Here is a 24,487-nt window from a genome sequence, read left to right on the forward strand (position 1 = left end):
AAAACTTCAGTTGTTACTCGCTCTACTACTTTACCCCCACATCAGTGCCCTTTGACTTTGTTGGGCTTTCTACAAAACCAACCACGAGTTGATAAGAGTATAGGTTTTATGAAGAATCACAAAAGGGCCAATCACCCTCCTGCGTTCAAAACAAATGAACTGTACTACCAAAAGTCTCCATGTAGACCATAGCAAAAGTGATATACCTACCCTAAGCTTCATCTTTGTGATGCTCGGGTTATCCTCCTCTTTAGTTCAAGCAAATGAACTGTACTATCAAAAGTCGTATGACTTCGGAAAATTTAGTTCATTTAGTTGAATAAAAAGCTTCAGAGAATATGTATCCTAATGAGTACCCAGTTGAACCCCTAGTACGTAGTCTATGTTTCATAATGGCAGCTTTTACTGACCAGGTGAAATAAAGCATACATATACAGATTTTTGAGAAAAAAGTTAGATAAATATACTTGTGCGTTAGTACGTACGTCCCATCTCGCGACAAACAGGAGATTTCCCGGGCCAGGCCGGGCAGGAAGGAATATATGGGCAGGCAGGCACATGAAGTGTGGCCCGGCAAATTAAAAGGGTTCGCTCTCCGTGTGTAGAAACTCGACAGGTGGTGCCTCGTAGCTAGTCCTAGCTTGGAAAAGATGTGAAGCTAGCCAGTACTACCATGGGACAGAAAATGTACCATAGTTGTGATGAAAACGAGACCATGCAATGCATGCACGGCATGGCGCACACCATACGTACAACCTGTGTATAAGAGCTGACTGGCTAGCTTGTGTCTGCTCCACGGCGTGCTTCCTCAAGACAAAAATAAGTAGTACATGTTGAGTGCCTGTGCGTCTACCTACATATAGCTCGCTAGCTTCTTTCTCAGGCTACATGCCAGCAGATGGACGTACAGACAGGGGCTAGCTAAGCTCAGTGGTGGTAGTTCAGTGGCAGGTAGTGGTTATGTTGGAGAAATGTTGAAGGACGGGCGCCTTTTCTAGTAGCTCCCTGATGAATCCATCCCTTTGTCAATAGTTAGCACGAGGCATCGACACGTCCATAATCCAATCATTTTGTCTCTCCTACTATCTTTCTTATCGGACGCACACACGTCCTATCATCCTGGTACGTCTTATTTTGTGTTTTAGTTTGTCCTTCATTAATTTGTCGGCTTGTAGTCCTTTCCTTCCGTCACATGGCACCATGCACAGAGCTAGCGAGGTGACCAACATGCATGCATGTCCTGTTGCCCCATTTGCATGAATCCACTAAGCTAGATATATTCGTGTGTGGCTTGCTATCGAGAACTTATCCATCTTGATTTGCTTCCCCGCAGTTTCCTTTTTTTGCCGGTGCACATGTTGGTAGTAGTTAGCACGAGGCATCGACACGTCCATAATCCAATCATTTTGTTTGTGCGACAAATTTGGGTCTGTACGTACGTCTCTCCTACTTTCTTTCTTATCGGACGCACACACGCGTCCAATCATCTTAGTGCGTCCTATTTTGTCGGCTTGTCGTCCTTGCCTTCCGTCAGCAGGCACCAAGCACAGAGCTAGCGAGGCGATCAACATACATGCATGTCCTGTTGCCCGATTTGCATGAACCCACTAGGCGCGTGGCTGGCTATGGACAAGTTATCCATCTTGATTTGCCTCCCCACAATTTCTTTTTTTGCCGGTGCAAGATCAGGAGACAAACAATAGCGTCCTCGGGAGAAAGTAAGATATGAAGTGCTCGCTTTATATGACAAAACAGACGTACCAAGCTAGCTAGTTCTGCTAGTGCTTTCCACGTAGGTGGATCGACCAACATGAAAGTTAATTACATCCAAGTCACCCGTCATGCATGCATATAATTATAGTTGCTTTATTTTCTTGTTCCATCCACACGTACCACACTACAATAGCCATGCATGGATGCCGAATAATGCACTACTTACTGTCAACTAAGTACAGGAGATCGGACAAATCGACCGGATAATTAGCTTGCTACGATAAATTGTTTTAGTCGCTCACACATGCATGCATATGATTGTTAATTGGCGTAGTTGACTACTGATGGATGAACGACAGAAGAGACACATGTCATGTGGATTGGAGTCAGGCTCCTATATATTTCCTCTCAGTAGTGCTCTATCGATTCTCAACGGCATGCATATATGCTAGTGACAGATAGAGTACGTGCGGCGGAACAAGCAAAACTTTTGTACGTGTTGTATGGCCAATAGACACGGGGCGAAGAGAGTAGTAGTCATCACACACACACACACACACACACACACACACACACACACACACACACAATGTCCATGGTTTTCTCTTGTGTTGCACGGTAGATATGGCTCACCATGAGATGATGCGTGCCTCTGTCGATTCATCCCCAACAAAATATATACACATGTGTCAACTATCAAGTTAAGCTAAGAGCCATCCGTATTTACTGTGAAGATGATCGGGCCACACAAGATAAAGATAGTATTCCCTCTGTAAAAAGAAATATAGGAGTGAGTGATCTAAACACTTTTATATTTCTTTACTGAGAGAGTACTAAATTGGTACGCATGCATGCTCCCCTTCATCCTTTTCATTCATGTTCTAATTAAAGGGCAAACACATGTGTGGCTGCCGGCCGCTGGTATCTCGACACGTGAAATCGGATCCTATTGTACATGCGAGATGCGACCGAGATGGTCACATATCATGGCTATATATTCAGCCCGCACTAACGTACCTAAGGATCTGACCATTGCAAATAGCTAGGACTATAAATAGTTGGACCGGACGACCAATGCGCGTGCGTGCACAGCATATCCGACCTGCTCCCTCTGTAAACTAAAATGATCTTATACTAGTTTACAGAGGGAGTACTATTTACCTAGATATGCTAGCTAGTCAGCAACATAGCATGTCTGCATTTTTAGGTGCGATTATTCTTTCCAAATACCAGAAAGGTTAAATTTCGCGACATGATAATTCAGGAGATTAAGTGAACCAAAAAATAGTTCTAGCGAGAAAGTGAGCCAAGCTAATAAATACAGCTTAGGGGTAAAATTCCAGAATTATACAAGTTTAAAAGTTATGTAGAAAGAATGATATGAACGCACCAGGACCGTAAAATTGTAGGTGCTGTTAATTATTCTTTTTTACTAACGATTAATGATTCTTATGAAATATCGGCAGCGTAAAATCTCAGGATATGATAATTTAGGGGACCAAGTGAGCCCAATAGTAATTGCAGCGAGAAAGTGAGCCAAGCTAATATATATAGATACAACTTAAGAGCTAAAATTCAAGAATTATTCAAGCTTTAAAGTTTTGGCAAAAAAAACAATGATATGCATGTACCGGGACGTGTAATGATATATGGCACTGTTAAGTGAGGTTTACATCATTTAGCAAAAAAAAAGTGAGGTTTACATCAACAAATCTCTAGATCCACAATCAAGTCACGTAGCTGCTAGCTAGCAGCAGCTGCTGCATGTTACTTTCTAGTCTGCCAATATATAACAGGCTTATCCTTAGCTCATTAATTAGGCAAGTAGCTAACTATATAAATATATGGGTAACTATAGGTAGGCCCAACAACACAATCCATTACCGAAGATTTTGACAAGCACACACGATTTACCTGAATCGGCCCATGCCTACTCTAACCTGATCAGATCAGGCTGTGTCACTTGTGTGGTCTGTGTACAAGCTAGCATGCATGCAACTAAAGTCAAAAGGTATATGTAGAGATACATCCAAATCAAAATCGACCAACGTATATTCTAGATCTTACATGCAATTTTAGCATGCTCTCTTTTACCCTTTTTTTCACATAGGAAGTAATAAGGTAAGAGTTAATCAAACCCATGCAATCAATGGCTCACATCTATTTGTACTCTTATCTCTCATGTGAAAAAGGGACGTAAGATGGAGCAAGTTAAAAACAGTTTTAGAGTTCGGGGTCGAGCTATAAATGTGTGTGTACGTTCAACCATCACCATTTCGCACGCAGTACATGCAAGGGCCAGCGAGAACATGTGAATCACCAGAGGAACTTTCAGACTTTTCTTACGGTGCTTGCACCAATCATGCATGCATGGATGCGTCAACCTATAATTAAACATTATCACGTGTACAAAGAGAGGTCTGATAATGATAGGTAGATGGCTCATATACAACTAGTGTATGTGCTCATCCATCTATGGTAATTTCTTTGCATCGTTGTTGGCCGGTTTTATTCTTATTTTTTTGGGATAATAGTAGCTTGATTCATCATTTTTGTAATTTCTTTGCATCTTGAGAGTACACAATCTTGTGGGTGGGCCATGAAGTGAGGACAAGGGCAATCTGGATCCCAGGCCATACCCCAACAGCGCGCCACAAGTGGCCCAGTAAAGATACAGCCCAATCTCCATAGAGAGGTTTGTTTTCCCCCATATAAGACGTTTGACTTTAGATTGCTAAGCAATACAATCAAAAGTATTTACTACAGCTTCAGTAAGAACTAATAAAAAATTGGTACTGATTTTGATGAATTATTATCCTCAGAAGTTATTTAGTCAAAGGGATTACAACTAAGGTGCATTATGTATGGTCAAGTGAGCTGATTTTAAAAACATATGAAAATATTTCCACAAGCATATATATATATATATATATATATATATATATATATATATATATATATATATATATATGTATGTATGTATGTATGTATTCTGCGTATGTGTAAAATTTCATTAAGAGGTAGTTTACCATGTAACCTACAGAAACATCAATAAATATGTTGATCTGTAATATGGGGTAGTTGATGTACACTTTCCTATTTTCAAATCCATGTATTCATCTTTTTTTAAGCATGTATAAGATGAATTACATAAATCATGAAAACATATAATGTTTTAAAATCTCAATGAAAGATTTACTACAAACTACAACTAGAAACATTGTAAATTTTGAAACAAAATAAAACGCAGGGGCGGTAAATCTGAAAATTTTAGAGCAAAGAAATAATTTATTTCTTTATTTAAAAATATCATTAAATATAAAATATGAATTTGTGTTTCTTACTAAAAATTTTATTATATTAGCACTTCAAATTAGTTTTTAAAAATAATCCTAGTTTAAAAAATCAAAAGAACTATTTGTAGTTTTTCAAGAATGGATTTCAGATATTTTACGTTCATTCTGCATTTTTTGTCTTTTACTCATTTTTCTTGAATTCTTAGATAAATTAATGTGTTAACTATGAATGTTTGGACTTATTTTCATTATTATAAAAACACATTATTATCGCTCAATTACTTTTTTACTAAACATTTTATGATGTTGAACCAATGAGGCAACAATGTACATTTGTACATGTAGATGAATTGTACAAATATATGTATAAATATTGCATCTATGAACATGTTCCGTACACAAGTATGAGCCCCCACCATATCATATTGAGAAAGGAGTCATAGTGTATATGGAAGATGCCTAGTAGAATACATCGTTTAGACGGGCCAGATGATTTTTGTTTTCCATAGGTTGGTACCGTCTACGACCCAACTGGGAGGTGGTATCTAGCATTTACGGTAAAGAAACAATAGCACTTATAAGAACTCGGTGGCCACGGCAAGGAAGGGAGGAGATACAAGTCATACACAAGACACACCCATCTCGAGAGAGGCGAGACTAGTTTGGATCTGATCTAGATTAGTTCTGCTCTCCATTGTTTATCCTTGAGATAATAAAAGATAAGAGAGTAGGATGTGCAACTCTTACTCACCATGGAGGTTCTAACCTAGGTATTCCATAGCTCTGATCACGCCGAAGTGAATTAACAGGGTCCTCATGTTGCCTACTGATCACAATTTAAATATGTATACGAGGTATAACCGTCTTTGCATAGTCGACAGTGTGCAATGTAAAGAGTAGGTGGGTGTGGTCAACCCTAACCAACTTCGATTTGATTAATTTGTTGTACACTACTTTGGGAAGAAATAGGGTCTCCCTACTCCTCCCCAAAGGACCAACTACCAAATTATCCCCCTGCCACCATCCGTCGCCTCATTATTATCGCTCAATTACTTTTTTACTAAACATTTTATGATGTTGAACCAATGAGGCAACGATGTACATTTGTACATGTAGATGAATTGTACAAATATATGGGGACAAAAATAAGGGGACATAGTTGGTGCTGCTCTGGTGAGATGGTTGGACATGTACGTTGTGAACTGTTAATTAGAGATGGTTTTCATGGAATGGTTGGATGACAATCCAAGGGCTCAAAACATGAAGCAAATGTCAAAACGAAAAAGGACATGCATGTTGTAGCTAGGATATTGATGCCATTATGGCATTTTGCTTGTTTCTACTTTTGGAAGATATGGATCGCTTTTGCAAGCAGAGATGGATGATGCCCAACAGCTCATGAGCAGTGACACTGCTGTGAGCCTCCAAAGGTGATCAAAATGGGGAGGTCCAGGTGTTGACCCAAAGTGTGCGTTCGAAGTGGGAACAAAATTATTCAGCGAACAAGACAGGGCCACATGATATCGTGGGGGAACCATATGCGGATTGCACGCAGATGAGGGCGATCTCGCCGTCATATTCGACGAAGCTGCTGTTGCGGGTGCGTGCGTGCGCCCGGCACCTTGTCTTGTAGCGACCCCTGTAACTGTGTCTTCACACACTGTTGATCGGTCGAGCCCATCTTCATCTCTGTTGTTGCATCTCCGATCTCTGCAGTGCCTAGCTGGCCACTTGGAGGAACATGACGTACGTCTCAACTAAGCATGCGTGCATTGCATATATGCCTCTCTAGCCTTAGTTGGTGACCCATGGTCTTAACTTTCAGAGTTTTCACGGCATCTCCAACAGCTACCAGTAAAATTCCTCCCGCATCGGTCCGCAGCAGACAGGAGGAATCAGTCCACGTACATGGATGTGGAAGGACGCCATTCAACCGCAGCCGCATACATTGCAAACTCCTTTTCAACAAACCGGATTAAATTCATGCAAACAAGGCTAGATTTCATATAAACACGTCTGGATTTCATATAAACATGACGGATTTGTTACATTTACATCAAAGCGGTGCTAGTCCGGCTCTAAAGGTATAATTAAATACCTAATCCAAATGGTCGCTGGCGCCCATTCCCCGTATCCGGCCATCAGCCCGGAGAACTGAAGCTTCCACTACCAGGAAAAGGCCTACTAATGGTGCATCAGTTTTGCCTACTAATGGTGCATCACCGGTGCGCCATTAGAATCACGCCACTAGTATTTATTACTGATGGCGCACCACTGGTGCGCCATTAGTATCTGGTATACTAATGGCGCACCACCTAGTGCACCATTAGTATATAACACCATGCGCCACTAGTATGCCTCCCAGGGCCATATTTAACCATGTGCTTTGGCACACTAATGGTGCATTGCGGATGGATGCGCCATTAGTATACTTGGCATACTAATGGCGCACTCTGTAGTGATGCGCCATTAGTATGAATATTAGGTTTTTTTTACTTTTCTGATTTTTGCACAGGTTACAAAATATATTATTTGACAGAATATAGACAGTAGCATACAGCAACAGCAGATTCATCGAATACAATAGAAGATTAGTTTCCGAATACAATTCATCATATTAGTCTCCGAATTCAAAAGACCGAACAAAGATAAAACATTACAAGTCTCGAGACCGCGAGTATCGAGTTTGTCGGAAGTAATACTAATCCTAACAAGTCCTACTAATCATCATCATACAACTTCTACTCGTTATTCATAACAAGTCATACGATCATCATCTTGATAGTCATCGAACCAACCCTACTTAATTGTTCTTAGCACATGATCATCAGTATTAGGCAGGACCTAAATACCCTATTTAAGCTAAAATAGCATAAAACAATATAGACCCTGACTCTCCATTATGGAGAATGGAGAACATCCTGTCTCCAATTCTTGCGCTTCACTTCCTTTTGCTTCCAAGAAGCTCCTTATGACTGTCCATACATTTTTTCCATCCTTTGATTTTTCATGTCTCCACTTCTTTTAAAAATCTTGTATGGACAGTTGAGATTCGTAGGATGACCTGGCTGTATGTTCAAAACATTAAGACTACCTTTCTGATACATCATATGAGGCACACAATTCTCTGGGATTATCTGTTGAAAAACATAGTAATAACTTCATAGTTAGCAATGATGTACTAGTTTTAAAAGTATGCAAAAGATGCACGGATGTCGTAATAGTAAAAATCTTACCAGGGTACCTCCATGGTAGTTACCGTAGTTGAACACATGCACTAGTGGCATGTATTTACCACAATGTTGAGGAGTTTGATTGTGGATATTGTAATTCTCAATGTCAGTACAAAATCCGATCAGATGATTTTTCTCTTTGTAAGTTGTTAATTCGGAGCCATCGGTGTAGTGGGTTTTGTCTACCATCTCCCGCACATTCTTTGAACAATAAAAATAAGCTGTCAACGGAAATAAGCTGTCAACTATTTTAAAATAAACAATATAAATTAGCTAATAACTATGTTTGAGAAACTCACATAGCGGTAGAACTGGAGGCGTATCAACAAGGACCCAAATGTCCATATTGTCTTGGTTGATGTCAGGATTACCAAGATCCATGGTGATAAGCATACCCTCATCAAAACCATACATCTTGCAAAATGCTTCCCAATTTTTGCAACCAAAATGGGTTACGCTCTCAGAATTATATAGATTTACTTCAAAGTCCACATCGTGATGAGTCCTTAGGTGAATTTTCTTTGTTTCAGAAATTTCATGGTCCTCAAAATCCATCCTCTCCAAGACATAGCATCTTGCATGGCATGGGATAAGCTAAACTCGAATTGTAAAAGATGAAAATTACACGTTGAAATAGTTGAAGTCATGCTTAATTATGAAAATAACACTTGTCGTCGTTGTGTACCGTTTCAACTTCGAAGGTCTCCTCGAGCTTAATGCTGAAGCGCCGATCATCGTCCAGGTGAGGCATGTCGCACAGACCTCGATCGTCGTGGCACCAGTCGCACTCCCTCGGGAGACTTTCGTCGTCCGATGATGATGACGACATATCCTACATTCATAATTCAAAATTACATCATTTAGGGTTTGTTGACACCGAGGCATCCTAAAAGCTAAGCTTTTATCATTTAGGGTTTGTCGACGCTGAGGCACCCTAAAAGCCTAAGCTTTCATCATTTAGGTTCTTATCGACACCGAGGCACCCTAAAAGCCAAGGTTTTATCATTTAGGGTTTGTTGACGTCGAGGCACCCTAAAAGCCTAAGCTTTCATCATTTAGGTTTTGTCGAGGCCGAGGGACCCTAAAAGCCTAAGCGTACATCATTTAGGTTCTCATCGACACCGAGGCACCCTATAGAAGCCAAGTTAAGTTTTCATCATTTAGGGTTTATCGATGCCGAGGCACCCTAGGTTGGGCCTAATCACTTGGCACTAATCACTTGGCTCTATTGCCACCTATGTTGGGTTTATCACCTAGGATTTATCGATGCTAACGAGAACTCTAAGTTGGGCCTAATCACTTGGCTCTATTGCCACCTATGGTTTAATGCAGCAAGAATGGTGGGGCAGTTGATCCTACTTAACTAAGTACTAAGATACCCCGGCCCATGCATTAGTCGCAAGTACCCCATATGTCCTATTTTTAGCAAAGTCATGCTAAAATTCACGAAAAATTTCAGCATGACCTTTGCTGAAAATAGGACATATGGAGTACCCGAATTTGCCGGAACGAAAGTTAATCGATATTCCGGCAAACTCAAGGGCCTCTCGGGGTACAGCAACAGCATCACAAGTTGACAAAATTCCCAAGTAGTACAGCAGCAGCATCACAAGTAGTACCAATGAACATATAGTCCGGCAAGTTGAAAAAGCTGAAGTTCTCAGCATGAAGAATCACACAACACAGCACCTACATTATGATGATACATTTGGAGATTGCACATACAGTTTTCACATAAGCATAATTGTTCTGGAGATTGCACATACAGTTTTTGACAGCACAGCACCTATGACAGCACATACAGTTTTCGTTACTGCTCCCAAATGAAATGACACTTTAACATGGCTGCAATTTTTAGTGTCTACTTATCTGCAATTTTTCAATGTCTACTTCGGAGAAATAGGTTTCAAACTCCAGCTTGCTTTGTATAAGGATACTAAAAAACTATCTAAGGAGTTCTTCAAGTTCAAGTTACAGCCTGCATGACATTTTCCTACACAATGCTTGTTGTAAATAATTACTTAAAGTAAACACTTTTTTTATCTTAGCTTACTTACAACAGAATGCCTATCTTTCTGGTTTTCCAATTCCTTTTGTTTCATTTTCAACATTGCTCTATTTGTAATTAATAGCACTGTTCAAGAAATCTGTATATGCAATCTACATAGATCCCCCTCCTGACTTTTAGACTGATTTTCCATCAAAATTGAAAATAGTTACACTAAGTTTCAAAATAAAAAATACACTTCTCAGTTTTACAAACTGAAAATTACTCTAAAACTGAAACTTTAACTGACTTTTAGACTGAATTTTTACTCCAACAGTTTTTATATTCAGATCACTTTAACTGAATTTTACATTGAGTTTTAGATTGAATTTTAAACTTTCTTGCAATATAAGCTTGCCGTACACTTTATATTTAGATCAGGAGCCAAGCTCTAAAATTGAATTTTTAACTGAATTTTTACACTTGTACCAGGACGGTTGGGTTGGGAGGTGGTGGGTTGCGGTCGGCCGCCGCTTGCTGCGTTGTTGAACTTTCCGGGCCGACTGCTGCAGCCCCTGGGCCGGGTTGTGAAGTCCTGGGCCGGGTGCGAATGTTGCAGTCCCCGAGCCGCTTGCCAAAGTCCCCGGGCCGGCTGATGAATCTCTTTAGTTGGATCTGACTGCTTCAGGAGCAGCCGGCACGAAGATGGACTCTGATTCTGGAGAAGGCTTGATTGATGGCTTGCGGAGGCACTAAAGGGAGACACAGGCTGGTATTGCTTGACGGGTGGAGCTGATCCATGCAGGGTATTAGCTGGATCGTTTTCGTTCTGAGGCACGTGAAGGAACTCGCACCCCTCAAAATATCCGCTGAGTTGCTGAACAAGGAAGCGGTAACTTGACATGTTTGCATCCTTGGCGTCCCAGTCACCAGACGACTGTTGGACCACCAAGTCAGAGTCGCCGTAGCACAGCATCCGGCGGATGCCGATCTCTTTGGTAAGCCGGAGGCCGTGTACTAGAGCCTCATACTCGGCCACGTTGTTGAAGGAGGCGAAGTGAATTTGCAATGTGTATCTGAGCTTGTCACCTTTGGGAGAGGTGAGGACAACGCCGGCTCCCAAGCCGGTGCGCACCTTCGAGCCATCAAAGTGCATTCGCCAATGGGTGGAGTTCGAAGCTGGCGGGAGGTACTGGGTCTCGGCCCAGTCGACGCGGAAGTCGGCCAATGCTTGCAACTTGATGGCGGTGTGTGGCTGGTAGAAGATGGCGTAGGGGGCCAACTCGATGGCCCATTTGGCCCCCCAGCCAGATGCATCTCTGTTGCCTATGATCTCGGCAAGTGGGGCAGTGCAGACAACCATGATGGGGTGCTCTTGAAAGTAAGGTTTCAACTTCTTGGCGGCGAAGTGCATGCTGTAACACATCTTCTGGTAGTGGGGGTAGTTCTGCTTTGAGGTTGACAGCACCTCGCTCAAATAATGCACATCTTCACAGGGTTGCACTCAATGCCGCGCTCTGAGACCAGGAAGCCAAGGAGTTGGCCAGCTGGTACCCCAAAGACGCACTTCTCTGGGTTAAGCTTGATTTGAAATAGGCGCAGGTTATCAAAAGTTTTCTTGAGATCTACCAGGAGGGTACCGCGCTTCTCCGTCTTCACCACAATATCGTCTACGTAGACGTGGGCATTTCTGCCGAGTTGCTTGAGGAGGCACTTCTGCATGCAACGCTGAAAAGTGGCATCGGCATTTCTCAAGCCGAATGTCATGGTCAGGTAGCAGAAGGCTCCGAATGGTGTGATGAAGGCGGTCTTCAGGCAATTTGTCAGGTTCAACTTGATCTGGTGGTAGCCTGAATAAGCATCCAAAAAACTCAACAGCTCGCATCCGGCTGTGGAGTCTATCACTTTGTCAATACGAGGCAAAGCAAACGGATCTTTTGGGCAGGCTTAGTTGAGGCTGGTATAGTCAATACACATGCGCTATTTGTTGTTCTTCTTCAGTACAAGGACCGGGTTGGCAAGCCACTCTAGAAAAACACTTCCATGATGAAGCCGGTTGCCAGAAGCTGGGCTATCTCCTCAACAACAATTCTTCTCTTCTCTTCCGACAGTCGGCGAAGGGGTTGTTTTACTGGTTTGGCATCTGCTCTGACATGTAGCTTGTGCTCGGCGAAATCCATTGGAACACCCAACATGTATTTGGGAGACCATGCGAAGATGTCCCAATTCTCACGGAGGAAATCGACGGCTCGCCTTCCTATTTGCTATCGAGGTTGGTACCTACGATAGCGTGCCTCTCCGGGTGCTCAGGGTCCAAGGGGATCTTCTTTGTTTCTTTGGCCAGCTGGAAGGAGCCTGGGGTCTCTGACTCTTTTGGTTCTGGTGATAGGTCCGGCTGCTTGCTGGCCATGGTCACCACCCGGTCTAGGAGCTTCTTCTCAGCAGCAATTACAAGGGACTCGGCCAGCCGGCTGCTGGCTGCAGCACATACAGGCGGCCGACTTCTCATAGTCTCCGGCAATTGTGATAATGCCCTTGGTTCCCAGCATCTTCATCTTAAGGTAGGCATAGTGTGGCACCGCCATGAACTTGGCTAGAGCCGGTTGGCCTAGAAGTACGTGATAAGGGCTCTCAAGGTCCACCACCTCAAACCAAATCGCCTCACGGCAGAAGTGATCTTTGTCTCCAAAGAGGACATCTATCTTGACCTTGCCAATTGGTGAGCAGGACAGGCCAAGCACAACGCCATGAAAAACAGTCCGACTGGGCTAAAGCTGCCTCTCTTTGATGCATAACTTCTCCATGGTATCGCGGTAAAGGATGTTGATGCTGCTGCCGCCATCTATCAGAATCCGGGAGAAGCAAGAAGCTCGTCTCTCCGTTGCAAGTGTGGCATCCAACACCAAAGCATAGGAACCCGGAGAGGGCATCACCTCCGGGTGGTCAGCACGGCTCCAGCTGATGGGCTTCTCGGACCAGTGCATGAATTCTGGGGCACTTGAAGCAACGGCATTCACCTCTCGGCGCTGCTGACGCCGGTTGTGCCGCTCGCCAGCCACATTGGTGAAGACGACATAGGCTTTGTGTTCTTCGGGGTAGTCATCTTGAACTGCGCCAACTGCTGGACGGGCCGCTGCCTGCTGGGGAGGAGGCAGCGGCGGGCCAGCAGGCGGAGGGGGCAGCAGTCCTTCGCCCTTGGAGATTCAGGTGAGCCAGTGGCACTTCCGGGTGGTGTGATTGGACGGCTTCGCGCTGCTGTGGAATTTGCAGGAAGTATCGAGGGTCTGCTCGTAGGAGAAGGCGGGCTGCCGAGCAGGCTTGCCGCCCTTCTGGCGCTTGGGGCCGGGTTGTCCTTCAGGCTGCTGGTCTTCGACTGTTGCCACCTGCCGGCTAGTGGGAACCGGCTGCGGGGCCTTGCACTTATTGTCGTTCAGCTGCTGCCGCCGACTGTTGTCAGCAACAGGCATCCTAGGAGCCGGGGGGAGCACCTTTCCGGAAGCGTCCACCCGGAGCTCCGACTTCATGGAGGAGTCGGAAGTGGCGTATTTGTCTGCTATGATCAGCAGTTCGTCGAGTGTAGCAGGCTCGTCGCAGAGGAGTTGGTGCTTGAGCAAGGTACCCTCTCGGCACCCGGCAGTGAAGTACTCTATGGCTTGCACCTCGTGCACCCCTTCGCAGGAGTTGCGCAGTTCAGCCCACCGCGTCAGGTTGTCGTGGGTGGACTCATCCGGGCCTTGAATGCACAGCGAGAGCTGGCGGGGCTTGGGCGGCCGCTTGTAGGTGCTGGTGAAGTTGCGGATGAACACTTCGGTGAAATCCACCCAGCTGTTGATGTTGTAGGGCTTGAGGTTATTCAGCCATGTCCGAGCCGTGCCCTGGAGCATGAGCGGAACGTACTTCACGGCAACGCGCTTGTTGCCGTTTCCTATGCTGACGGCCGTGGAGTAATCCACCAGCCAATCCTCCGGCTTCACGGAGCCGTTGTATTTGGGCGTATCTCTCGGGAGTGAGAACCCTTTGGGGAAGGGCTCGTCGCGAATGCGGGGGCCGAAACAAGGCGGGCCCATCGTGTCTTATTCTTCTAGCGCCAGGGACCGAGCGAGATGGTCGATTCGATGGTGGGCGTCATTCTCTCTAACTCCTTCTCGGCAGCCTAGCCGGTCACCGAGAGTCGGGTGTTCAACAGGCGGCGGGGAAGCGCGCCTCTTCCTTCGAGGAGGCGAAGGAGGCGGATAGTCGTCCCGTTGTTCCACTGCTCGTGGGCGGCCATCTTGGTCGCGCTCGATGGTGACGTGTGTCCGGCTGCGGCTGGCAGCTGGCTCCTTGTCTCGTCTGTCGCGAACGCCGCCTGTCGACGTCCGGGAGGTCGCGCCATACTCTTGGCGAAGGGGCGGGTTCTCAACCCGTTGGACGGGCTCTTCTGCACGGCAGCCGGCTTCTTGCTGCGCGGCAGTCGTGTCGATAAGCTGCTGAACGCGCTCCATCATGTAGCGGTGCTCATCGCCCTGCAGGTGGTCCAGCTCATCTGCTGCCGCCTGGGCAGCACGTATGTTCTCCATGGGCATGGCGTAGAAAGGGCGGTCTACCCCAAACATGCTGGCGACGGCACCACCTTGCTGTTGGACCTTGCCCACGCGGTTGGGCGCGCCAACAGTCAGCGTGCCGCCAACAGCGCGGTCGATCTCGCGCTGGAAGGCCTCGGAGAGGCGTCTCATGGTAGCCAACTTCTTGGCATTCTCAACGAGCGAGACGCGGCAGGCCTCCAGCGTCTCGGCGTTAGCGTCTGCCGCAATGGGCGTAGACAGGTCCCGCATTGCTGCCTGCAATGGGTCCTGGGCGGCTCCACCAGAGGTGCCGTCGTGGCTGATGACAAGCACCTCCGTGACGGTGCTGCCGCTGCTCTCCGCGCGTGGGAGCGGATCGTCGATGACCATCACATTGGCGGGGAAGGAGTCGAAGGAAGCCGTGTCAGTGTCGACAAGCATCGGGTCGGTGAAGCCAACCGACTCTAGGTCATTGGCGGGCTCGTTGGTGATGTGGAGCTTGCCAAGGAGGTCGATGAAGCAGCTCTCGGAGCTGGCTGCTCCCGTGTCGGGTGCGGGCTCGTTGGAGAGGCGGATCTCGCCAACAAGATCGGCGAGGCTGGCCGCCGCGCAAGCGACTTCTGCGCCATGCAGCGCATCGGCGCAAACACCATCAGGCGTGTCGGGATGGCTGTGCTCGCTAGGGAGGAACAAGGTTCCTTTCCAGAACAGATCTCCGGATAACGGTGCACCAGGCACCATGATGGGCGCCAAATGTCGAGGGTGTCGTGGGACATATGCCAACGGGTGGCTTTTCATGGAGGGGGCTAATAATACGTCGCCGGTGCCTGAAAACAGGATAAGACGCAAACATGCCCGCGAGCGCATCTTACCCAGGTTCGGGGCTCTCCTAGGAGATAATACCCCTACTCATACTCTGCGGGGTCTCCGCATGATCACTCAAGCAACAATGATGGCTACAAGCTTGCTCCTTAAGCTATTTCTCTAGAGGGGGAAGAAGAACAAGGCTAGGCCTAGATTCCTCTCTCTATGTGTGTGTGGGTGGACTAAGGTCTGAACCCTTTGCATGGGTGCCCTGGGGGTTTAATTAGGCCTACCCCCCAGGGGTACAATGGTAATCTGACCGGGTGTATGACCCGGCTGCCAGTGTCTATGGTCGCCGGCTTCTCCACCGTCCACTGGGGCCCGCCACCTGGTGGGTCCCGCCGGCTGTCTCGTACTTCACCGACAGGCCGCGCCCGCCGCTTGCGGGTCCTGGCGGCTGCTTAGCACTGTGGCAATGCCATTGATGATGTGTGCTTTGTCGGGGAATGCGTGGCTACAGTTCCGCCACCTAGTGGGTGTTCACCGTAGCCACTTCTCGTCTCTTCTGATTAATGGCGCACAGACTTTGAGGGAGGGGGGGCGCCTGCTAGGAGTCGGCCTCCCCCCGTGCCTATTGGTCGGAGCTCGCCGCCCTCTGGCTTCTCACGAACAGGTAGGGCTCGCCGCCTGCGGGCCGTACCGACAGCCTGTAGTGGGAGCATGGCCTTCTCTGCCATGAGTGATGTCATGGGCTGCGTGGCAACAGTGTCGGGCCGGGCGAGGGATGTCCGCCCGGTGCGCTGCACTGTGGCCACGCTCTGCCCGGGATTCAGGGGTGGTAGGCCGCACTGTAGCCACGCCCCGTCTCGTCGTAATTATGTGGGTGCTAACTTTGAGGGAGTGATGGGCCGCCTGCTAGGAGTCGGCCACTCTGGAGGCCGCCTGCTAGGAGTCAGCCCGTCTTATGGCTTTCTTCTGAGGACCGCCGCCCTCTGGCAGCCAGCCGCTTGGACCAGCCGGCCCAGAGAAGGCGGCTATTCATCTTCGAGGCTTGAGGGGCGCAGCCGGCCCCGCTGTTTTGAGTCGCCATGGAGAGCAAATGAAGCTACCCGTGGTCATTTACTCCGACAAGATTCCAATGACGTGAGCAGTACAGTAGTTTCCTCTTTGGTGCTAAAGAGGCAAGCGCGGGCGTGGAGTCCCGAGGAATCAGCCAAAGGTTCCCATTTCTATGCAACAAGATCAAGACCGCCAGGACGGTAGGACGGAGGTCATCACTGAGCCCACCACGGCGTCACGACCAGAGGCTTTGCAGGCGAAGACTATTTTTGTCAGGATAAGATGTACTAGTTGTCTCCCTTCGAATTTGGCCGTTGTGGGATCCCTTCCCGCCTCCATTTTGGGGGAAGAGGACCAAAGCCACTATAAATAGGACCTAGCCACCAACATAGACGGGGGATCATTCAGGCCATCCTCATCCTCACCAGCTCAAGAACACACCTCCTGAGGATGTTCTTCTACTGTACTAGTTCATCCTCAGCTCACCTCGAGGCCAATCCACCACAAAGCGGGAGTAGTGTTTTACACCGCAAGCTGGCCCGAACCTGGGTAAATTACTGTGTCCCCTTTCCTTCGAGTTCGTCGAGCTAGGCCATGGGATCGACGGGTTGGCAGACTGGAGAGGTTGAGTCCTTCACACGCACCCCAGAGTTCAAACTTATCCAGGGTCTGGGGAGCCTGAAATCCGTCAGCCATGGCTGGGTAGAGAGTAGAGATGAAGCGCGGTTAGGGCATTTCTAACCGATTCCATATCTGGTGTCAGCGGAGTAAAAAATGGTTTTACTCCATTAATGCGCATCTAACCGATCCCTAATCTGTTGTAGTCGAGTAAAATTTATCCTCCGGCCCCAATAATTTCGCTAAACATACTCGGTCAGCTGGCGCTGGAGTAAAATTTCTAGCGCTCCCTCGCACACGCCCACCTCCTCCTGGGCACCCCCGTCTGCTACCGGCCCTCACCCCAGACACCTGCTCGCTGCTGCCCCCTCTCCCCGGCCCTCGTACCCGCCGCCGCCCCCTTCCCGGCCCCTTGCCCACGCCCACCTCTGCCAACCTCTCCCTGGCAACCCCGCCCACCGCCGGCCCCCCTGCCCGCTGCCTCTCATTGCCGCGTCCCATCCAGGGCGAGGTGCTCGCGCCTGAGCTCACCAGGGCCGCGACCGGCAGTTCGTCGACGTCTTCTGCATCCTAGTGGCTAGCGCGGCAGGCCGCGCCGTCCCGTCACTGGGGTGGAGATTCCCTGTGCTGAGCCCGGATGAGGACCTATTCTTCGTCGTCAAGGCCTTCGTTGCGGGGGTCGATGGGCCGTGGCAGAAGTTCACGTTCCTCGGCCTTGTCGTCATGCTCGCGGTCGTCGCCACGCTCGTCGTTGACACCATCGCCACGGGGTACTTCCAGCGCCCCACACACACCAAGAAGGCCACAGCAGTTGTCGGAGCCGACGACGTGGAGGCCACCCCGGCTTATCACGCACACATCGATCACTCCCATGGCGTGTCAGCCGTCGTCATGGCATCCGAGAACTGGTGAGCTTTAGATTGTTTGGTCAATTTTTAGAGAGGGTTCGATTTCTATTGCTTTATGGAGAATGTTTGTGATGGCAATTGTGCTTGATAAGTGCTCAGCGAAATGCATAAGCTAAAAATAAGTTTTATTTCGTTATATACAGAGGATTGGCTAGGACCGTGTAAAATTTAATGAAGTAAATATACTTCACTAAGATTTACTCCAACGATTACTTCTATAGTTTTTAAAGAATCAGTTAGAAATGCCCTTACACATCAGCCACCCCGGCTTGTCGGCCCAGCCAGCCATACGATTGATTTTCCGACGATGGCAACGTCCAATACAGTTGAGAGCGAGCTCGCTATGGCATGTCGATGCAGCTGATATGGTCGATGTGCTCATGGAGGTGTCGGTTAATGGCGCCCCGCGACACGCACATAAAGTATGTACCTCCATCCGATGGACATATTGATTGATTTCTCCCCTGGCTGAACGTGCGGAGACGATGTCCCTAGTTATAAATCTATGCAGCTCGTGGACAACATCACGGTCTATAAACAGCAACATGTATCCATCGGATGTATGGGCAGGTACTGTTTGTTGATCAGTGTGTATCCATTCGACCATGCAAAAAAAGAAGTGTGTATCCATTCGACATCTCGTTTGTACGTGATCTAGCTGACCCACACACACCGGTCGCACGCTCGTGTACTACACGTATGTCCACCTCCCTCTGTCTCGGTCTCTGTCACCGTCACGTAATGGGGCCGGTCGGATTGTTTCGCCGTCGATAGGATTATCGATCTATGACTGAACCAATTAACTGCATGCACGTACATGCATCCATCCATCATCCTACCTACTAACTGATATCCATTATCCAGAATACTGCTACTACTACCTTTTTCTGGGTTTATTAGTCCCTCTTGTATTTTGAGTCAAACTTTAACCTTTAATTTAACTATCAAAAAATAAGTTATATACCATGAAAATACATCATTGAAAACCTCTTTCGAATATGAATCCAACTTCAGGGTCAAAAAAATATGAATTCAATAATATAAGTTTTGTGCCATTAAACTTAAATTTTAATGATCAAATCTATGGTCAAAGTTAGGCACACAATACCAAGGGGACCAATAAACCCGGTCGGAGGTATTACTTGTTACTATCAGACTAGTCACAATAGGAGTAACTTAACTAGTAACATCATATATTTCAATATAAGATTGCTTATGTGGCAGTTAATTAATGAGAAGAGAGGGGTTTATGGTAACTTAGATAGTTACTGTAACATCATACATTTCAAGACATAATGAGTCTATAGCCTAATAAATGAACTCTTCCATGATACCACTCATATGTTACTACCCACTATGGAGGTAATAACATAGACTGATAACATCGGCAAGTTACTACTCTATGTTACTCCCCACTGTGAGCAGTCTCAGACTAGTCATAGTGAGAGTAACTTAAGTAGTAACATAGCGCATTCCAAGAATTTTTGCTTATGTGACATGTAGTTAATGAGGAAAGAGGTGTTTAGAATAACATAATATGTTACTGTAACATAGCGCTTCCCGAGAAATGATGAGTCTATAAGCTAATAAATAAACCCATCTAAGACATTACTATTATGATATTTTGCACTATGAATATAGTAACTTAGACTAGTGTCATGTATATAATAGTAGTCTAACTTACTCCTCGCTATGATCAGCCTCAGTCGCTAGCTAGCTCTCACCCATTCTTAGCCATGGCAGTGGCAGCCATATAGCCCTGCACCAGCTTCTTCAATCTTTCGAAATGTACATAGATAAATGCCATCCACGGAGGTGACGAGCATATATGCATGCGTGTCCTATCCATCTGGCCGATTTGCATATCATCCACTAAGGTAATTAAAGCAATTTTAAAGAAGCGACCTATTTCGTCCGCGGCCGTCTATTTGGGTTACTGCGGACAAAAAAACCGGTCCAACGCGCTGAACCAAACAGACGCGTGTCCGCTTTCGTCAGCCTGCCGACCCACTCCCGGCCCATTTTTTAGCCTGATTTGCGTCGGTACAGACACAAGACGGACGTGCGCGCTCGTCCTCTTTTCTCACCGGGCCCGCTAGTCGGTGGCACATTGGATTCACACCCTCGCCCGCCTGTTACGTCGCCGACACCGTCGACCATTTTTTCAGATAAAAATGGATACATAGATAATTCTAGCGTACACAGATAAAAAGAAAAAATCACTACTCGTCGATTTCTGACTCCGACTCGGTAATGACATCCTTCGATGTCTGAATGTAGGCGTCAGCATACGCCTCGTCTTCAAAGTCCCAACCCGTCGTTTCTCGTAGCTTCAGTTTCAATTGAGTTGTCTGCTTCCGCGAACCCTTGTCCTCCCGATAGGCGGCTCGCTCCCTCCTCCTCGTGTCCCTCTCCGATCTCAATTGCTTGTAGAACTGGCGCTCGTCGACGATGTCCTGCGGGAAGCCTACGCGCCACACCACCAAGGCTTCCACGTCCTTCTCTACGATGGCGAGGCGACGCTGCCGTCTCCGGTGGACACGACGATCCTCGTCGGTGAAAAGCCGCGGGAGAGGTGCCAGATCCTGCGCCCGCTGGCTCGACACGTTGGGAAATTCATATCCCGACGAGGCCTCAGGAGGCGCCACGCCGCCGCGTCGTGCGCGCGGGCCACCTCCTCTGCGGTGTCGAAGGTGCCGAGGACGAGACATTTCTCGCGAAACCAGATCTCGAAGGAGAATGCGCCGGAGCGGCGCTCGCGGCCTCCGCGAAAATCCGAAGCGCCCAGGCGGCGGATCGATATGGTGGCGCAGAGGCGGCGGACAGAGTGTGGGGGGGGGGGGGGGGCGCCTTCCTTATAACGAGCGCCAGCCGCGGCGCGCGCGAAGCTTTCCCGCGTGCTGGAGCGGCAAAACCAACGCGCGCTAGACCGCTTCAACCCCCCCCCCCCCCCCCCCCCCGCGAGTGCGCGAACCTTTCCCGCACGCTGGTGCGCCAAAATCAGGGCGACGACATGATCTAAAACACGCACGATCATGAAATGGGTCGGCCCGTTGGACGCATTACCGACCCAAAACTAAAAGAGGGCGGACGGCGAGCGGACGGCCGACCCAAACGAACATTGTCCGTTTGGGTTGACCCATTGAAGTTGCTCTTAAGCTAGACAAATAACTAGATATGGGTCGGCTGAAGGGTTGCTAGATTACCAACTCCGCAAGGAAGGGAAAATAAGACCTTTAAATCAATGCAAGTAAGGGATGATTAACTTAAAGAAAACCTGGCTTGTCATACAAAAGTTATCCGTCTTTACAGGTGCAAGATTAGGATGCACACAATAGCGTACCTGGGATAAAGACTGCGGTGAGGTGCATGACATATCAAGCTAGCTAAGAGCATTTATTGTCTGACGCTCTAAACCCGTCTCAAATATCCGGATGAATAACCCAGTCATTGACAGGTCACAAAAATGTAACCTAGACGGGCTCCTGAAACGGGTATCAAACGCCCAGACTGATCGGAAGCCCTCATATATAGCCAAAAAACGGTGCGGATGTGGGGCGCCCGGGCACGTCCGCCACGTTGGTCCCGGCCCACCCCATTATATTCCTCCCAATTTTCTCGCCGGACCAAACCCTAGCCACTTCACTCCACTCCCCTCCACTCTCCACCGCCACACAAGCTCCCGTCCGACAATCTCCGGCCTTCTCCGGCATGGCAAACAGTGATCTGACTTCGACCAGTCCGGATCCGTCGACTGGGGTGTCATCTCGTGTCGGTTGGAGGAGGCAATGGCCGTCTGCATTGCACTCCCTCGCTTCGGGGAGGACAGGACAATGCCCGGCCGACGGCAGGGTCTGTCCGGCGCGACTCCATAGCGTCGACACATTGGGCGCTCGGATCCTATGAGGCTAGATCATCGCGATCCCAGGAGCCTTCAAATCTTCCCTTCTCATCACTGGTCCGGCGGAGTACGAGTCCCACAGGGACCAATGTGACCGTTGTGGGAAGGAGAGGATAAGGGCCACTGAGGCCCAACTCGATGTCGACATGGAGGCAGCGAAGGTGGCAGCGTGGGCGGCCGCAGAAGAGGAAGCCATCCGCGCCGCATTGTAAAGAAGCGGCAGTGGAGGAACATGCGCACCCTCGCCAGAGGGTAGAATCGGGCGATCTGTGCCATGGCCGGACTACCACCCAAGAAGGAGAAGGAGGACATCGGTGGGTCGGACAGCGCCGGCGACGAGCATATCCGGCTCGTTCCCTATTACATCTTTGGCCGGTACTTCCACGAGAAGGGCGGCAATGGTGCCGGGAAGGGCAAGGGCACTACTAGGAAAAGGGCTATAGATGGAATTGACACTAATGGCGCACCAGACATGTGGTGCGCCATTACTATATACTAATGGCGCACCATGTGTTGGTGCGCCATTAGTGTCCAAATACTAATGGCGCACCACACCCACGGTGCGCCATTAGTAAAAAGACTTTTTAAATTTTTTTACAAAACTACTAATGGCGCACCGTGGGAGTGGTGCGCCATTACTAGTCCCACGATGCGCCATTAGTGAAATTTTTTTTAATTTTTTTCAAAACTACTAATGGCGCACCGTTGGAGTGGTGCGCCATTACTAGTGCACCACTCCCACGGTGCGCCATTAGTAACTTGGCCATCACTTCCACCGAATGCACCACCCCCCCCTGGACCGCCTTTTCAGTTTTAAAAAAATAAACAAAAATGATGGAAATGTCAAAAAAAATAAAAGAAAATAAATTTCCCATGTGATATGTGGTCTAGTTGTTGTGAAAATTTACAAATATGAATTTCGACTTTATTTGCGAAATCTCTCGAGAATTTGTAAAATGGACATAACTTTTGCGTACGAACTCGGATGAAAAAGTTTTTTATATGAAAAATCATCTACTCGAAAAGTTACATCCGAATTCAAGCAGAAGCTTCTGTCGTACCCTTTACGTGAGGATTCTTCCGCGGAAGAACAACTCATATTCGCCTTGTCACAGGGCGCCGAGCACAACCTGATGACCTATGAGGCGTACGATATCAACGGCTACACATTCTACACCGAGGACAAGAACATGAAGAGCGATGGTTATCAGAACTCCAGGGTAACGATGGAATCCTACACCGGTAACGACAAGGACAGATACTACGAAAGAATCGAGGAGATCTGGGAGCTGAGCTACGCTGGAGAGAAGGTCCCGATGTTCCGTGTCAGATGGACCAAGAGCGTCATAGAAGAAGACCGGTATTTCACCACCATGGTTATACCCGAAGCCAAATCCAAGACCGCGGGCGCAAACGTCACCGCGAAAAATGAGCCATGGGTACTGGCTTCCCAAGTGGACCAATGCTTCTTCATTACCGACCGGTCAAAGCCCAGTCGTGTTGTCGTGAGGAGAGGCAAAAGGAAGATCATCGGAATGGATGGAGTAGCCAATGAGCAAGACTTCGACAAGTACGGCGACCCGAAGATCGAACATGACGACGACGATGAAGTAGCAACATACACCACAAGAAGAAGCAGGACCACCCTACCTAAAGGACGTCCGTTCCATAGAAGAACTCCATTTGCGAAAAAGAAGGGCAAGAAGATTATGAACAGATAGCTAGCTAAGATCGACTGTATTTAAATCGTAGTCTTCATTTCTCGGTTGTATTTCATGGGCATTTTTTGATATCATGAATATTTTTAAATTTCATGGGCACTTTTTGAATTCATGAATATTTTTTCAAATTTGATGATATTTTTTCATATTCAATATGATAAAATATTGAATATTCATGAGGACACTCGATCTCGATCCCCCTCCATCTCGATCTCGATTCCCCCTCCATCTCGATCTCGATCCCACCCGCACCCTCCCCCGCTCCACCACCGCCGCCGACGACCCCCCGCACCCTCCCCCGCTCCACCACCGCCGACGAGCACCCCCCGCACCCTCCCCCGCTCCACCACCGCCGACGAGCACCCCCCGCACCCTCCCCCGCTCCCCGGTGAGCTCCGCCTCCTCTCCCCTCTTCATTTTAAAAATAATAATAATAAAAAAGTGTAGACTACAATTGTTGTTAAACAACAATTATTATTGTTTTTATAAAAAAATATTACTGTTTCATATTCATATTCATTTTCTAAAAAATTATTACATGCAATAAAAAAAATTACTTATGGCGCATCTCTGGCTGGTGCGCCATTGCTATATATAAAAAAAAGATTACTAATGGCGCACCCCTGCCTGGTGCGCCATTGCTATGTAAAAAAAAGATTACTGATGGCGCACCTCTGCCTGGTGCGCCATTGCTATGTAAAAA

The 24,487-nt window shown here is 47.6% G+C and overlaps 1 pseudogene; it reads left to right on the forward strand.

Annotated features, from left to right (window-relative positions):
- The first annotated feature begins 16,297 nt into the window (after positions 1-16,297).
- On the forward strand, positions 16,298-18,166 carry LOC147977370 (zinc transporter 9 pseudogene; annotated as a pseudogene).
- Positions 18,167-24,487: the final 6,321 nt, after the last annotated feature.

Source organism: Triticum urartu, chromosome 4A, assembly GCF_056163025.1.
Source record: "Triticum urartu cultivar PI428250 chromosome 4A, HENAU_Tu73, whole genome shotgun sequence".
Taxonomy (NCBI): Eukaryota; Viridiplantae; Streptophyta; class Magnoliopsida; order Poales; family Poaceae; genus Triticum; species Triticum urartu.